Source organism: Stenella coeruleoalba, assembly GCF_951394435.1.
Source record: "Stenella coeruleoalba genome assembly, chromosome: 17".
Lineage (NCBI taxonomy): Eukaryota > Metazoa > Chordata > Mammalia > Artiodactyla > Delphinidae > Stenella > Stenella coeruleoalba.
This window is the reverse complement of record NC_137163.1, coordinates 74,180,485-74,197,016: the sequence shown is the minus strand read 5'-3', so window position 1 is coordinate 74,197,016 and position 16,532 is coordinate 74,180,485. Positions and strand designations below refer to the sequence as shown.

Sequence of the window (16,532 nt, the reverse complement as noted above, 5' to 3'; positions counted from 1 at the left end):
GCACAGTGCTGACGGATCCCCCATGATGGCAAATTGCTCTGTGTTGTTTAGTCTCCTTCATGGTTTACATTAAGGATGAGAAATTACACCACTGCTAACCAACCAAGACTAGCTGGTGAACAATTCTACCGTTCGGGGAAAAACTTAATTGAAAAACACAAGGGAATTTTTCATACTAAATGTCCTTCGCTTTTGTCACTCCCTACTTAAAATCTACCATAAAGCTCCACCTTTTTCGATTTACTGAGAAATGAGTCAGCCAGGATTACAAGGGATTACCAAGAGATTGTACAGTAAAGATGACGGACTGTAAAAGAAAGCAAAATAGAAGACGAAAACAGAATTTTTTTCAAAATTACAAAACAAATCTGTGTTTGAGTGTGTCTATGATCAAAATATGTTATTAAATGACTGGATCAAGGTATTATGAATGGCAATGCTTCAGCTTCTAAACCATCAGCGTGGATCATCAACAACAAATGCAACCAAAGCAATTGGTGCTGATTGCTTTGAGAAAAGGCATTTAATAAAAGAAAAAAAAAACTGATAAAAACAGTACCATGAACCATTTCACCTCCTGTGAACAGAGATACAGCCTTGTATCTCTAAAAGATAATGTGCAGTAAAAGTTTAGTAATTACCTGGCATTTCCTCTCTTTGATGGTCTCTGTCTTCTGTAATTTCCTCTACCACAATTTTTAAATAAATTTTTAAAAATGATTATCTGGTAAAAATCCCCACTCTTCCCCTACTCCATAGTTTCTCACTACTAGCAAAACTTCCACATGGCCTTTAAGATTCTTAACCAGTTTCATAGTTAGTGGCCAAGTGATCTATCTGATAAGAGGACAGCAAGTTCGTGAATAGAGCTTGTTCCTTTACTTTTGGCCATTGCACCATTTGACACTTTCCTACATAAAGCAAGGGATCTAGACAACAAGCAACCCAGAAGGTCTGGAATTACGTCTTCTTGGACATCACCATGGAGAAAGAAGGCAAAACTAGAAAAAACCAGACTCTAGTCCTCTGCCCCAGTCAGGAAGGCCAAGAAAGCAATGACAGAGCAAATTCACATCAATCCTCCACCATATTTCTCAGCTCTTCTTCTTGTTCAGACTTGGTATTTTAAAAAAAATTTTTTTAATTTTATTAATTTATTTTCATCTATATTTTATAAATTCAAAATCTTGTTTTGAGGAATATTTACTTTTCCTAAACCAAACACATCTAGAAGTGACCCCCAGTACAGCATTTTGGGGATCTCCATTATGTCCTCCAACCTCTGAAAAAGCTACCAAAGTACCCACATGATCTTTCTTTGACAGAACCAAAGGTTTTTGTGTTAAAATCCAAATGTAAAAGCAAAGTAAAAAGGAGCTGAAGTATAGAAAGACTACCCACTACTCGCAGCGATGTGGCTCTCTCCTCTCCTGGTCCCTTCCTCCTCCTTCCTTCCCTCTCTCCTCTCCTGGTCCCTTCCTCCTTCCTTCCCTCTCTCCTCTCCTGGTCTCTTCTTCCTTCTTTCCCTCTCTCCTCTCCTGGTCCCTTCCTCCTTCCTTCCCTCTCTCCTCTCCTGGTCCCTTCCTCCTTCCTTCCCTCTCTCCTCTCCTGGTCCCTTCCTCCTCCTTCCTTCCCTCTGTCCTCTCCTGGTCCCTTCCTCCTTCCTTCCCTCTGTCCTCTCCCGGTCCCTTCCTCCTTCCTTCCCTCTCTCCTCTCCTGGTCCCTTCCTCCTTCCTTCCCTCTCTCCTCTCCTGGTCCCTTCTTCCTTCCTTCCCTCTCTCCTCTCCTGGTCCCTTCCTCCTTCCTTCCCTCTCTCCCCTGGTCTCGGCTGGCACCACCCCAAACTTTTTCTTTGGGCTTTGATAAATATTCATTTTGTACTTACCACTCACCAAGCACCTTGCTAGAACTGGGGAATTTAGGATGAATAGGACAAATATGTCCAGCCATAAGAATTCAAGTCAAGAAGATAAGACTTAAAACTGGACAAATAGCTACAAAGCAGTGTGACACGTGGGGGTGGGGAGAGAAGGAGGTCCTACCTCCCCAGAGATTGGGAAGGCCTTGCTGGGAAGTAAATCCTTAAAGGAGACTCAAAGCATGAATACAGTCCTGCCACGTAGGCCGGGGAAGACATGTCCAAATAAATTAGCTTTTAGAGCAAATATCAACACAAGGGGGAGCAGGGTGATTACTCAAGAAAGCATAATAATTTTATAAATATGGAACATTTAACTGGATAATTTAATATGAATTGAGTTTGAAGGCAGCATGGGAGTAAGGGAGGAGATAGTTTCTACTTAAAGCTTTTATTATCTGTGTGTTTTACCAGAATGGCTCTTTTGGGTGATGATTATGACATGTTCTAAGTATACAGCTTAGAGGGATATTGCAGATGGGTCATCTTCTCCACTTAAAAAAGAAATTCAAGAACAGGTGTTTTGTGTTAACTTGCTCCCCAGTTACAGAGTTTGTAACAACCATAAAATTCCCCAAAGCTTTGCTCCTTACTAGTGAAATCAAGTCCCCCACTATACCTTCTTGTTTCCTCAAAAATTACACAATCTCTGACAATTACTTCCAAGAGGTAAAGGATGTGTATGTGTCTGTGTGTGTGAGAGAGAGAGAGACAGAGACAGAGACAGAGACAGATTCAGAGACAGAGGAGAGAGTTAAAATGATAGAATAAAAGGAAATCAGATCACCAAGCTTTAAGTCTACTGAGATAAGTTAGCTTTTATTCCCCTGATAATATAGATTAACTTCTCTAAATGATTTAATTTAATGCCTTTAACAAGAAGATTAAGCCATATGAAGCCTTCATAGTAAAGGGGGGAAAAGCTTCTGGATTTATTCTATATTTTTATTCTTGCCTGTTTTTAGTAAAAATAAACTTCTTTAGAAAAGGCATTTTTTAGCCTTACAATGCACATTTTTAGCTGATATTGCTTACAAGGAGCTATCTACCAAAAACCTATACATTCACTCCTCAATAAAACTACTTAAAAATTGAGGATTAAGAATGTGAGAATCTTGATCAAATATTGCCAAGACTGTGCCTCTGATGTGGGCTGAGACGGGAGCTGCCTGCTAACTAAACCGGTACTGGTAAATATCTCAACACAATAGTTTAAGTGCTAACTGCTTATTTTTATATTTTTCATCGGACAAAAACTTGCAAATTTATTTTGTTCCAAAAGATTGAACATTGGCCAGACTGGTCTAGCTAATGATGGGATTTCTTGATGATGGACACGGATTTTTACTGAGAGCATAGCTTTAGACTTAATCTTAACTATAAAAGACTACTTCAGTACTGTGCTTCTGAAAATCGTACTGTTAATCACAAAATGGGAATGTCTAGGACACATTTAAGTAAAGAAAAACATTCTTAATTCTTTTGCTGTGATGATATATATATACATAATGTATGTTATACATTCCTTGAGGGCCAATGCTGTATTAAATGTACCTACTATAGAGAGAATAAGAGACTTTGGAAATGACATAGGTTCAAAGTCCTTTTACTAATTCTTCTGAGATTATTCAAGGGCTTGGAAGGGGAGGCGAGTGAAAGCAAGGATAGAAAGGAGACAGATATTAGTGCCTGTTGTAATTACTATGTTCCCCATGGTCTGAAATGCTAAAAATGAATGTTTCCTCTATTACGAGGATATAAACCTTTCTCACTGCAAAGCTATTAGCATTTACAATGCACATGTCTGAAAATCATGGCTTCTCTGTCATTCTTTAGGAACTTTAGGGACTTGGGTTACTGTATGGTCTTGAATTACAGCCAAAGCATAATCTGTAGTCCTCTAGTTTTCCAGCATATTTAAAAAATCAGTTTAAGCAATTTTACTCATATTTAATGGCTCAGTCTTTCCCAACAAATTAAAATGTTTGTATAGTCTTGACTCTGGAAAAAACTGCTATATGACTTGCAAAAGAGAAGATACATTAATATACTTCATCAACTGCCCGCATTTCTATCAATGAGATGATTTTAAATTGTAATTCTAAATTTACTAATGTAGTATTTCTCTAAAAATAAACAACTTCTCAGAAGTCAAAACATATATAAACTCTTGATCTGCTTACACCATTCTAGGGCATATAAAATTACAAGAAAATGAATGACATTAGTTTGGACCTTTTGTACAAATACATTTACTCCTGTATTTTGGGGACAGAAATTTTACCTTAACACACACTCTACATTTTTTTCTCTGATTTCGGTTCTTTTATCACAGAGGTTGAATAGAACAAGAAATGTTACTGCTCTTATTCAGTTTTATTTCAATCTGTGTCAATTTAGCATATTTTAAATAGTCTATATAATTTTTAAAAATAAAAGAACCATTCTAATGTTAATTTGGATCAACCTTCCAAACATATGATTCTAGGTTTCTAAAAGGGGCCCTCTTGAGGGGGCATTTTTAAAGTGAACAACAACAACAAAAAGCACCCTGAGGCTGCCCAATTCACATTTAACCTACTTACATGAAAAAGGGACTCCTTTGGTTAAGAATAAACTTCCACAAGCTCAGGTTCAAGCTAAACACGCCAGCATATTAGTGAGGAAATGAGACAGCAAATAGTAACTCCTTTCATACTAGTAAAAGAATACTGTATTTATTTTAAAACAGCTGGCAGAAATTCTCATTTTAATTAAATTACATTTACTGAAATAACATTTTCATAATTTAAAAAAATAACCCATTTCTCCCAAAGAGCTAGCAAAATATAATCACAGTAACTTAAAATGGGCAAAGGCGTAATAAGATTGTTAGAATAAAAGTGACTAATTTGGATTACGATTGTGCATTAGTTCAGTGGTTTTCAGTGATTCAGAAGCCATTACTATCCTCTGTTGCCATGTAAAGTTAACACAAAGTAGGTAGCAAGTTTTGTTATTAATGATTTTGTAGAAGTAACTTAGTACAAGTTTCATATCTTATTATATTTTTACTACTTGCATGTTAGCCTAAAGATATTATCATTGGACCTCTTCCTTTTACAAATGACGAAACTGAGTTCAGAAAAGTTAAATGTCTTGTTCTTAACCATTTAGCTAGTTAGTTATAAAGACTAGTTCTGGAACTTAGCAGCTTTCCACCGCACAGCTCTGTCACAGAGCCAAAACATTTATACCTTCATAGATGACAGAAGGAAAAAGAGAGAAAGTGGTGCACGTCTATATGAATTATGGTAGAAACAAAATTCCATAACACGCTAAGGTTCAGTTTCTTTCACTCCTGGTTCCCTCCTTTTAAAAGTTCACGTGAGAATCAAAGTTCATGTTCCAGAGGAAAAAAAGTTTGTTGAATAATCAGGTTAAGTCTCATGTACTGATAAAACCAATGAGTGAATAATATGTTTCCATGGTTTACCAATGACAGCTTGAGTAATAGCGAAATTTTCCACACACAAAATAATTCTGAACGCTAAATTCCTCCTAATAGAAAAATGATGGCCAAATTGGTCAAATGATAAACTTCAGTGGTGGAAGCTACACAGGAAAAAGAAGGAACATTTAACTGAAGAGGGAAAGGATACCAAAACATGGGGAACAACACACCTCCTTCTTGGATGTTACTGAATGCCAGTCTTATGAAGAGTAGAAAGCATTATATGGTATAGCTCTGCCAAATAACGTTTCTACCATTTAGAAAAAAACTCACAATAGTTTTATACATGTGCTGCTGGATAATTTATGAACAAACATGTCATGGCTGAAGCCTAGACAAGTAGGAAGTCTGCTTCGCTTGTACAAAAGGAACACCAGTGAGCTTTCATTAGCATCCTTCCCCATTATTAGGTCAAATCAAAGTACAAATGAGTGAGCAACCACACAACAACTGCCGTTTGAGAACAGATTAATAACGTTTTAAATGCTTACAATATTTACTAGTTGCAGCACAAAAGTCAAAAAACAAATACAAGTTAAATCCCATAATGCTGAATATTTGTGACAATGACTAACAAAAGGAGCCCCTGTTCTTTACTAATTATGGATTGCCTGTCATCCCCTCTCAAATTATATGTCTCATAGCTCAATTAAATAGCCCCACAAATTCTTTGCATTTCCAACCTGCCCCAAGTTCTTTAAGTAACAATCTACTATTTTTTTCTGCTCTGTGTAATGTGGAAGTGAACCACTGTATGAATATCATTTAAACTCAGAGGGCCCAGGGACCTTTAAGAAAAAACAAACAAACAAATTCCCCCCAACAGTCTAATTTTCAAATTAATTTCCCTGTTAATTGTCAGTTACTCTCAACTTAGAAGCTTGTGGGTCAAACTCATTATGACCAAAAGCTCAGTATAACTAAAATGCAACAAATTTAATGTTAATAAAAATGATGCACTACATTTCCTAGAATTAAACCCCAAATGGTAAACACCAATATTATGCAAACTGTGTTCCACAGATCACTAACGTGCCTGGAAATATTAGTAGATATTGGGGTAGAGGAGGATAGGCATTCAAGAAATAGTGAGTTAAACCAAGTTGAGCAAGTGCCTTTTCTGCAGACCCCCTTAGTAACTCTTAATCTCACTGCAGACCCAAAAGGAGGGGGGTTTGGTGTACTATCATTTTCTGAACTTACTTAAGCACAGAAAACCAAATTTCCTGAAATTCCTCTTCATTTGTGGAAAAGAAAAAAAATCTTCAGGATATAGCTTAGCTAATGTTCCAATTTAAAACTACAATAATAACAAACGTAACACATTATTATTTCTAAACACACTCCCTCCTTCTAAAGGCACTGTGGAAAACGGGAGCTTACAGTTTCCACAAGCTTGGTTGTCCCAGTGTTACTCTTTGTCAGTGGTGCAGATAAGAATTCACTCCAAGGATCAGGCTCCCCAAAATGCAGATGCTTCTCTCCTATTAAAAACTCCATCCCTGATTAGAACTGTTGGCACAAGTTTAAAAAATTAAGACTTTATTTTACCTATTTAACTTGCATATCTGCCACACTAAAGATTTTCCATATATCTTTCTCTGATGGAAAATGGCATTTCTCTCCTTGACTTTCCAAGAAATAAAATCGTATCTGTCATTTCTTTTCTAGTAGGAAAAGGTATAATTACAATAATTATTATATACAATTATTATATATAAAATAAGTAATCTATGTAAACTGCAAAAAGTAACTCATGAATATTAGACCTTACAAATGGAAACAATAATAGAGTGAGTTCATACATGCAAAGCTCTTTTAACCATTCCTGACACATAAGAAAGTGATGCAGAAATGTCTGACATTATTCCTGAGAACAGATTAATAACGTTTTAAATGCTTACAATCTTAACTAGTTGCAGCACAAAAATCAAATAACAAATACAAGTCAAATCCCATAATACTGAGTATTTGTGACAGTGACTAACAACAAGACCCCCTGAATTTACTAACTTACACAGGACCTCGTTCTTGCATATGTAGCATTCACACAGGTTTCTTAAAGACCTCTAGATTTTATCATTAATTTCATGAAACATATTCCCTAACACTGAAAAGTGAAAATAATTTCTTGAAGGTAGAAAAAACATGATATTTTCCCCACTGTCCAGGAAGAAATATTCTCTACGATAGGTCATGGGGCACGGAATTGAATATAACATAGTCTCAGTACCCACAGAGCTTCCACAGAGGCCTGACTGGAGAGGTGGTTATAACGGAGGAAAAGGCAGAGAATGAAAAAGACAAGGAGTGGGGAGGAGAGGAGGAGAAAGAGGAAGACGAAGAGAAGAAAGAGGAGAGGAAAGGAGGAAAAGGGAAAGAAGAGGAAGAGGAAGAGTAAAAAGAAAACTAACTTTTCTGAAAACTTACTTTTGTGTACCAGGCATTCTAAGTGTTTGCAAATTTCTGTTCATTCAATCTTTACAACAACCCGATATGCTGGGTAATATTATATCTGTTTTAAAGATCAGGAAACTGAGGCACAGACAGGTGAGGTTAACTTGCTACCATCATGATGTGACTGCTGGAACCCAGCCACTTCCCAGCCAGCCTGACTGTGGACCCTAGGTTTGTGACCACTTCACCAACAATGACGATATTCCCTACTGTTCGAAGGTTAGGATAAGGTATTTACAGGCAGCTGGGGCCCAGAAGAAGTGCTTCGAACTCAAGCTGGGTCTGGTGAGGCTGGAAAGACTTCTGGAAGGAGTGATATGTGAAGAGTTTGCAGAAGGCAGCCAGGTAAGGCAAAAAGCGGGCATCTGAGGCAGGGAGAGTAGCCCATGTTGTTTCACGATGGCCTGAAGCAGCAAGGTACAGGAAGGTTCAAGGGCACCGTATGTGTGAGGGAGTGTTGAGGGCAGACACATGGGAGGAAGGCAGGTGTCCAGCCAGGAGGGCCTGTGTGCCACGCAAAAGAGTCGACAACAAGAAGGATGGATGGTCAAGTGATCCAGTGAGAAGTGATGAGGGCTAACATCAGGGAGAGCAAGTAGCAAAGGAAACGGGGGTGGTGAATAGGAGACAGATTTATTTCAAGAACAGAGAGATGTTAGCAATACATTGGATACAGAGGATGATAAAGAGGGAACACTCTAGAGTCCTCCCCAGGTAGCCTCTTTAAAGGCCTGAGCTTCCTCTGATTGTCTTGTATTCTCCCTCCCTTTCCCTCACCTTCCCCAGGAACCAATGGATTACACATTATAGGTGTTCCGATAAATGTTGGATGAGTTGGAATCCACTGTATTTCAAGTATACAGTTGTTGTTCTTTTAGTTTGTGACTATGTTAACACATAGATCAACATACTAACCAAAAAGGAAATAAGACTCCTGCATATCTAACTACTGTAAGAATACCAGTTTCCACCGTATCCTTCCTTGATCATCAGGCATTCTGACACAGACATTAAAAAAAAAAGGGGGGGGCGGAATTCTTGCAATAACATCCCTAAATATACTGCCCTGTGGGTAGAAACAGTACTGAATTTCTTTTTCTTTTTGTATCACCAGTGTTTTGCCACTGCTGAACTGCACTAGATCAATGACATCAGCATATCCCAGTGATTCAGGAAGGCCTCCTATTCAAGAGGAGACTGCCTTATGTAGAAGACATTTTTCAAATTAGTATTTTTAGGGAAATAAATTATGATAATGATTGGCAAGTTGCACAGTAATGACTGAAGACTTAGTTGTTTGGTATCTTGCTCTGAACACAGCCACATGGCTGCAAAGCACAGAAAATCTGAAACCAGGGAGACCTTTGTGGACCATGAGACTATCTTTTCCAGCTGTAATGTCTTACACTGGGAAACACGACTAAGGACGCATGTCCTTTATGTTACAGTATTTCTGTTCCATTCTTCCATTATTGTATTACAGCTATTTCAAGTGCCACAAAATTAGTCATACTTTTAAATAGAGCAAAATATATTATTTACAACATACGAGACATGGTGCTAATTTCATTTTTCTCTTCATTTTTTCATTAAAATGTCAAAAATGTTTTTTTTTTTATTTTGCTTGGCATTATATGAAATTGTTATCAAACTCAAATCCTTGTATTTATAATACTGCCTAAAAGTAATTAGTCTAACTTACAACAAACACATGACAGGGCAATTTTTTACAAATAAGTGATTCTCCCACATTTTGATTCTCTTCTGAAAGTTTAAAAAGCTTAAGCTTAAACGGAAAGTTAAGGCCAACCCATGCGCACCTCCCTGTGGATCTCTTATACCTACACAACGACAACATCCAGTTGAATTTCTAAACTAAGTTTTCAAATTTATGCTAAAAAAAGCCAAAAAACAAAAAACAACCCCATATAACTGATGCTACCTGGGAACATGCAAATCTCTCCACATGCTTCTGTTTAATTTTAGAAGGAGTTAGAAGCATCTCGGAGATCAGCACTACATAAACGTCCTTAGTTTCTATAACCATTATAACCTCTGCATTTTGCTAAATATCCCTTTGCTATGCCCTAGAAACCATCAAGAAAACCTCAAAAAATGAATAAAAATAACAACAGCAGCAACAAATATCCAAAACTTTATTGAGTAAAACCACACTAAATATGTTGTTTGAAACCAAAGAGCTATTGGGGCTGGTGGGGGCATGGGGATCATGGCCATAGCATTCAGAGTCCAATTTATTTTGAAGCCAGCACGGAGAGTAGAATATTTTTTATCTTAGTTTTTCTTTCACAAAATTCAAGTCCTAGTTTTTCTTTCACAAAATTCAGGTCCTCAAGACATTATCATTGGACAGTATCCCAGAAAATTAAACACAAATCCCTGAGCTAGAGAAGAATGTTCATGCTCTCCATAAATCTACTTAATGGAAATCCAGTCTTCCCTTGGACAGATGTGGAAGACCTGACTTAAACAGTATTAAGTGTTCCATCTAGAAATGACACAATTTGCTCCATTCGCCCCCTGCCCTCCAGAGGACCCCAAAAGACACCTCCGAGTTGTGACCAGGCACTCCCTTTACCTAAATAGGGTGGGTTCAGTGTGGCTTGTAGATATTATTATGCAAAGATAAAGCATTAATTTTCAAAGTTCATAAACTATTCTATGTCCTCACTGTCCTTGATATTTATAGATTTTTGTGCTTTTTTTTTTTTGGTATAGCTTACATTATCCAGATAATAATTTTAATTCCCTATTTCAACCATGGCAATAAGCACTGCCACAGAAATACATAACCTTGGGCAAGTCTCTTCACTTCTCATTTCCTAATTTCTCCAACAATAAATCTGCTTGCAAACATGCCATTTATCAGTTCTCTGAACAAATATCTACCAAACTTCTACTGAAGAGAGGCAAAGAACTTGTGTTCTCTGCTAATAGTGCCACCCAAGTGCTCACAGGATGGGTGCCTAAGAAATATATTGATAACTAACCAGAAAACGTACTTCCTACACCTGCATTTCTTAACAAAATGTTGAATATTTGTACAATAGAGAAAAAGCAGCAGGTAAGGAGTGAAACACCTTCTTGGTAAGAAAACTTGGTAAAATCATCAATCAAGCAGTAAGTATTGAATGAACATTTATCTACCAGGTATCCTGTAAGATACCCAGATGGATCTAGAGGAAAAACATCTGGCCCCTAAGAGCTGTACTTCATTGTTGAAACATTATTTATTCACAAAAACATGATGAAGTGACCATGAAATATAGTGTAAAAATAGTGCAATATTAAGAACTAAAATATCGTCGACTGCCTCTGAATGTTAGAGGTTGAAATTAGAGGAAAATGAAGGTGAACTGGGATCAGGAAAAGTTTAGAAGGAAGATGTGGCCCTTGACCCTGTGGCTCAAAGGAAGCAAAGAACTTGGGTCAAGTGTGAGCATTCAAGGTGAGAGTGGCACGGAAAAGATCGAGACAGAAGAATGTATGTACAACACTCAGAGGGAGCATGAGATGCCAGGCCTCTGGAAACAGAGGGCTAGCATCACAAGGAGGCCATGCAAGGTTTAAGATTTCATGCAAGAGAAAGCAAGCAGCCAGTAGAGGAATGAGGAATTACATTGTGACTAAGGAAGGTCAGATGACCTTTTGTTACCTGTAAGCAGATCTGAAGGCAGGGACAGCAGATAAAGGCTCTTGTGGTGACATAGCTGTGAGATGGTACTGGTGAAAACAGGAATTCCAGCACAATCCAAGAAGATAAACTGACAAAATTAATTGATGTGATGAAGAAAAGTGTGCAGTTAAAGAAGACTTCCAGATTTTTAGCTTGAAGGACCAGAAGAACAAAAGATGATAATGTCAAAAATGATGAAAGGGAGATAGTTGATAAGTTTGACTTCGGAGATGTTAGCCTAAAAAAAATCTGTAAAAATGAAACACAGAAATCATAGGATTCGATGTCTACTGATGTTAGTTTTTTGGTCAGCCTTACAGAGTCACTGCTAAAACCGTGACAGGAGATGTGCCGACTGGAGAAGTAAGGGCAAAGAGAGAAAGGCAGCAGTTGAAGGATGACAAAGACTCCTTGACCAAACTTTAGTCAGGTTCCTCTGAGCCCTCTTCCAACCATGCCTCAACCTTGGACTACAGTGTCTGTCCTTGCAGTGTCCAGTTTTTGCAAGAATCTTTCTAAGCTAGTTTAGAGAGAGTCCTCCCCTCCAATATCTGATCAAATTCCCCATCTCGCATCATCCCATTCTTTGTATCTGATCACCCTGGCCTGTCTTCAACAAGAATCCTGTTAGGTTGGTTTAGCAAGAATGACCCCTACCACTGTAATTACCCTTAATAATGTTCCATCCTACACTCTCTCCTGCAAGCTAGTCCTTTGACTATAAATCCCCACGTATTCTTGTTGTATTCAGAGTTGAACCTGATCTCTCCCCACTGCAATAGTCTTGACACAATAGTCTGTCACAATAGCCTGGATTAAAGTCTTCTTATCATTTTGACAAGTTTCAGAATACTTTTTTCTTTAACAAGGGTCAAGTCAAATGGCCTACCTATTACTAAGGGGTCATGAAGAGTCCACGTGCAGGGGAGAGAGATCTCCATTTCTTAGGAGGGGTAAAAAATATACAATGTGATTAACATAATGGTTATTTTTCAGGCTGGTAATTTTTTACTATTAGGGTAGTTAATTGTTGTTATAAATAAATCATCTCTCATGTATGTTTTAAGTGAAAACAATAATTTCTATTCAAAAAGATACCCTTCCCAATAAGTATCATGGATCAAATCTTTTTTGCACACAAGATGCCAGCCCCACATTTAATTATGTTCTTCATTATTACTGTTTTCTAGTGGTATCATACATGGTCTCTCCAAACACTTAAATTCTGGGAAAAGATAGTCTAACAACAAAACAACAACTCTGACCCTATCAGGAGCAATACTAGAATATCATTTGTATCGTACTTTATAAAGCAATTTCACGTACATCATCTCATAGTTAAATCCTTGCAACAGTCCAAAAAGTCAGTAGAATTTTTTTCATTTTCCCAAGCAAATCAAAAGTGGAGAGAGACAGAATGGGCCACGGTCACACAGCTCCTGTACCATCTGTGTCCCTGGCAGAGTTCTGGCCAGGAACTTGGGTATCAGAACCCCAATGACTGCTCAAGGCAGCTCTGGTCTGGGGTGAGCCTATCTGAGGAATTCTACTGCAGTCACAGATGACCACTTTTCCTGAAATTAGAAGTGTTCCCCCTGTAATTTACAGTCTATAACCACGGAAGTAAGTGCTCTTTGTTCTGCCGGTGAGCACACTACTTCCTAATGTGCTTTCAGATGCCCAGTGTCTATGCTGCAACTCCAGCTCCCTCTTTCCCTTGCAAGTTTGGACGAAGATAGATCACCTGCTCCTGATCCATGTAAGTTTACAGTGTGTCTTTCAGTTCTTTTTCATCATGAAGTCTCTGTCAGAGTGAGGTGATTCACTTCCCCACTGGGACATGACCAGCAGAGGCACGACGCTTGGTACCCAAGAATGTGTGTCTCATGGCTCTGGTCCCTGCGTTTCTGAGGCCCCTCTTACAGAGCTCCCGAAACATACCGAATATATACAAGCACAGATTTGCTATTATTCTCGCACAGAGTACTGCTCCTGCACTGATTCCCTGCTGGTGGGAGTTGGAAGGTTCCAGATAGTCTTGACGAAAGACTAAGATTTGTCCAGACTAAGAGCCTGAACAATTGACATTTTATTTACATGGCTGATACTGAATGAAGTTCAATACTTATTGATTCTTGCTTGTTTGCTAAGAGCTATGATGTAGAAAATGTGCCATTAAAAAAGGAAAACTTACTTACTGGACTATGAAGAATAGAGACAACTGAAAGCCTGGAAATCCTATATATAGAACCACCATTTCGTCCCTTTAACTAATGGTAAGACAAATGTTTTAAACATCCTGAGTGGCAACCCACTGCTTCCAGTGCAGCCTTGGCTGCCCTTGGGAGTGCACGCGCTACTGCCGGGGGAAGATGGATCGACCCAGGAGGAAAGAAAGGACGACAAAGGAAATGGAACAAAAAGTATTTTCCACACAAACAGCTGAATTACGAAAAATATTAGTACTGTCACCAAGAATCATAAAGCCTAATTCTACTTGTGCTATATTCCAAGCCTGGGGACAAGTAAAGTTTCACGGGCCAGTTTGTGAACCTTGGGACAAGAGCAGAGAGAGCAAGCAAGTGGCGTGAGCTGCCACCATCTGTCTCTGCAGTCCTATGGGAACCTCTGCAGCATCACTCTTCCTCCCGGAGCCTGGGACGGCAGCCCCTCCCACTGGTTGGAGTTCACTTGTGGGGTGGTGGAAATTACAAATGCTGTATCTGCCAGTGCACATGCAAGGGTTTTAAATGGGAGAAATTCGATTCTTGTATAGAAAGGGAGTTTTCAAGTTAATTCAGGATCACAGCACAAACGAGTTGAGAGACAGCAAAAACTTAGGTGTGGCTCCCACACAAGATTCTTGCAACTCCTTAAGCCATACACACTCATTTGCTTAAGGCTTGTTTTTATATCTGTTATTGTGCATCATTGTGAAGAGCATCATTCAGTATCTCCGAAAAGCAGCGCTTGAAAAAGTATCTTTACAGGATGTCTAAGAAAAGTAGAATAAAACACCTCTGAAGGTATTGATCACGTTACTTGGGAAAGCTCTAATAACTGTGGCTCGTCAGGCAGAATGAAGCACTAGCTTCTTTTGGCATCATATTCAAAGCACCGGTGAAGAAGTGGATAAAATTGAGGCAAAGAAATAACAGGTAATTCCATCCTATTTTAAAAAGCCACAGATAACTGACAATGGAGTTATGTGAAAAGGCAAATACTGCATGGCAGGCTATCCATGGCTACTGTAATTCTGTACCTTTACCAAAAAATTGTGTATGTATTTCTTTTCATTTTCCCATAATTTAAATTGAATCATTAAATATTTATAAAGGAGAGAAAAAATAAAGTTTTTTTACCTTAAGCCATAATAATCAAAGAGATTTGTTTTAATTTGGTTCTCTGCTCTGAATGTTTCCAGTGAACCCAAGCAGTGACCTTTGGTTCACTGTGACAATCTGAGGATAGCTTTTTGAAACAGCAACATCATTTCAGCTGAGTTCTGATCTTGCCTTACTCTTGTTAATAACATTTGATAGGCCCATAACTAGTACTTTTCGGACATTAGTTCAATTCTATTTTGTAACAGTTTGTATTTGTTTGGCTTGATTTTAGTTTGGAAAAGGCTCATATTCTTTTTTACTTAAAGGAAAACCACTAATGCCTTAAAAGTCTGCTTTTAAAAGAAAATCTTCCACAGAGAATCGGGAAATTGACAGCATCACTTTCAAATGGGCCAGCTTGGCCGGACGCTACCTTAAGGACATGAGCTGGGAGGTGTCCTTGAGTCAAGCGGCATGGTGAAATCTACTGACAGCCAACAGTGAGGGGTTGCTTGCAAACAGTATGACTGCACGGCTAAAACTATCTTAAAATATATTCATGAATCTTACTTCATTAATGCCTATATGTACTGTACATATCTACCCTTCACACAACTGTTAAACATATTCATTTAATGCCTTCTAGGGGTGTGCACGATGATCACTGCTAAGGGAATAGGACAGCGAACAAGTTAGGGATTTTGTCCTCAAGGGAAAAGCAAGCTAAAATTTATGGGATACCTACTATGTGCCATACCGTAGACTGTATCTTTGTTACAACTACAATCGTTCTCAAGAATAATGTTGAGAAGTCATACGACTTTTGTCAGCTAAGGGATAAAATGGCTTTTAAGTTTTCTTTTAATATATCTTCATTACTGTATCTCCATACTTGTGAATTTGTATGATTTCTGTATAAATTAATGGGAGAAAAAGGCCATGTCCCTCATCCCCTCCCTTTCTTTATTCTGAAATTAGGGAGGAAAAGAACCTCACATTTATCCAATTTCATTTCTCCCTACCCCACCCCCTTCACTATTTTCTTAAAAGAATTCACAGTCAGTTAGAGATTTGCACTGAAGAGGCTATTTCTCCGCTTCTCTTGCGGTAGTTGGGGTGGGGGAGTGTGGGTAAGCAGAGAAAACCTGACTCCGAGTACAGGCTTTCCTTTGTACCTCGATGGACAATCAACAGACTAACTCAGGAAAGGAATTCCAAGTATAGTTGCCTTAATAGGCTAAAATTAGAACGAGGGGTAGGACAGAGAAAGGAGGAACAGAAAAGGAGGGAGAGAAACAAGGAGAGGCTACATAAATGTACTTTGTAAACTCTTCCTCTTGGAACCTACACATTATTATTATTATATTTATTTAAGCAAAATTTGAAATCACTATTTAAATGCTAGCTGTCTCTATGTTAAATCCTCTTAGTTCTCTATATCATGGGCAGGGGGGGAAGAGAGCTTAACAATCCAACTGTCCTCCTATCAACAATTCAAATGATATTTTAGGAGTCATTCCAATATATTTGGTTATTAGACAGGTTTACCGGAAAAATAAAATAAAAATGAGTGCCTGATCATTTCAGTTTTTAATCCAACACTACAAGGAACATTTATGCAGATGAAATATACTTGCAACA

The 16,532-nt window shown here is 38.2% G+C and overlaps 1 protein-coding gene across 5 annotated transcripts in view; it reads right to left on the bottom strand.

Annotated features, from left to right (window-relative positions):
- The window catches only part of TOX (thymocyte selection associated high mobility group box), a 298,437-nt gene that overhangs the window by 248,240 nt on the left and 33,665 nt on the right, over positions 1 to 16,532 (bottom strand). The window contains exon 1 of one of the 5 annotated variants that reach the window (XM_079902026.1): positions 1,886 to 2,067. The exons of the other annotated variants lie outside the window; for them this stretch is intronic. The gene's annotated coding sequence lies outside the window, so the exon portion shown is untranslated. Of the gene's footprint in view, positions 1 to 1,885; positions 2,068 to 16,532 lie in introns of those variants that run through there. 5 annotated transcript variants of the gene reach the window in all.